The sequence below is a fragment of the Chaetura pelagica genome, unplaced genomic scaffold (genome assembly GCF_000747805.2).
Source record: "Chaetura pelagica isolate M959 unplaced genomic scaffold, ChaPel_1.0 scaffold117, whole genome shotgun sequence".
In the NCBI taxonomy this organism is placed as follows: domain Eukaryota; kingdom Metazoa; phylum Chordata; class Aves; order Apodiformes; family Apodidae; genus Chaetura; species Chaetura pelagica.
In genome coordinates, this window is record NW_009954185.1 from 602,873 (window position 1) to 604,884 (window position 2,012).

Genomic DNA, 2,012 nt, shown 5'->3' on the forward strand with positions numbered 1-2,012 from the left:
CCGCCTCTGGGGAAGCCTCTGCCGGCTTAGGAGAGGCTCAGGAGACGTCGGGGCACCGCGCAGGGGTGTGAAAGGGCTGAGCAGGTGAGCTGTTGCGGGTTGGAGCCAGGCGTCTGGGAAATGACCAGCTTGGCCAGTTCGACCTTAAAACCGTGCTTGGCTGAGAGCCCTGCCGATGTAGGATGTGATCCTGAGCACGTTGCTCTCTCCGGCAATGCTGAGCTGGGGCTCTGTGTTGCCTCTGTTTTATGCTGGGTCCAGGTCTGGTGTCTGTATCCTCCGTGGTGTCCCAGAGGTTTCGGTGATTTCTGTGCACTAGAGCTATGGTAATTGCAGTCTAAACAAATCTTGTGGTGCAAATGATATCCTGGGGCATCTGGGAGACAAGAAACTTTCCCTTGTTGGAAATGCAGGAGCTGTGCATTTGCATCTTATTGGGAGAAGAGAATTGGTAACTTTCCCAGCCCGTACAAGGGGTGTGCTGTTTTACAGCTCTGAGAGCAAGTAATGGTTGGCATAACCATTTGCACTTGTGGTTTCTTTCTGTGTGAGTGTTTGGTGTTAATTCCCTTCCTGCAGGTAGCTAGCCAAGAGTGTGTGGTGGCCTCTGTGTGAAGCAGCTCTTGAGTCTCTGCTGGGATTTGTGTACGTTGTTCCTTTGCCATAGGAAAGGTGAGTAGGATTATTTCCATGTGTTGCTCTAAGGCTTCCTAGCTTAAATGCTTCCATAAGTGGACTGATGTTCAAACAACCCTGTGACTGCCAGTCTCTTCTAAATTTCTTTGAGAATGGTGATTCTGCCTGATCTTTTATATAACTGACCTGGAGTTTATGTGCCCCAGATGATCTTAAGTATTTTTATGAGTAGTTTGTTTATTTTTTTTTTGTTATTCATTGAGTTTTTTGTTGTTTTTGACCAAAAGTACCTAAGAACATGTGCGAACAGGTGCTTCTCTTCTGTTGCTGGGATTTGTTTTTTTTTGTGTTGAGTCTTAATTTAGTTTTCTAAACTGTGTTATCCACAGGAAGAGATTATGTAATCAATTAAACTGAACAATGAGATATCTGCAGAGAGAGACGTTTTTGTGGGGCTATGTTTTGTGTAGTAGTTCATGCTGTGAACACACTGCAGTTTTAAATGGTATCTATGGGATGTTGGAGAAAGATCACTCTGGCTTTAGATGGAAATGCTGTCTGGTACTCCTTTTCGTTATAAACCTGGTATCTTAAAGGGTGTAATTTAGTATTTTATCTGATGTGACATGCCATCTGAATCCTAACAATAGTTGATTTCTTTGCTTAATATGCAGCTGATTACTTTGTGTGGAATAAGTGGAATATGCAAGGGGTGTTGTCTGAGATGCTTTTTGTCATACACACAATTCAGGCCTACTTTGCGTGAGATCACAGGAGACTTTGCTTTGTTTTGCCATCTGTGAATTGTGTGTCAGACAATATCTCCTAATATTCTGTAAAAATCTGTTAGTCCTTGAAGGCTTCTTAATCCTGAGCTATACCAGTAGTCAGAATTTCAGAGCTGGGGAGGTGTTGTGTAGTGTCCTTTATGTGGTCTAGACCTTTTTTCTGTGGGAGTAAAGGAGAACTAAGCTGCTGTTAGTCAGGATCACATTACTGAGGTTGTTAATGAATCCAGCTTTTCTATATGCTTTTGAAAGATCTGGTGAAAATGAATTCTGACAGTGTGCTAGGTGTTTCCTAAAACCCAGAGTGTGTGAGTCTAACCCATCCTACTGACCTAATGCAGAGTCACAGTGGGTCTGAATTTGAAATGCTTGGAGTGTGATTGAAGCATCTCCCCAGTTTGAGATGATGGGAGCTCCCATGAGCATGTCTCTTACGGAAATCTAGTCCGAAGTTGGGTGTGCAGGAATTGGACCTCAGTCTCCTCTTGTCCATGGTTTTGAGAGCATTTAATCTTCATTTGAGTATATAATAGTCCTCCCAGAGCAGACAGGTGTATTTTGATCATATGAGTATGTACCTGACTTATT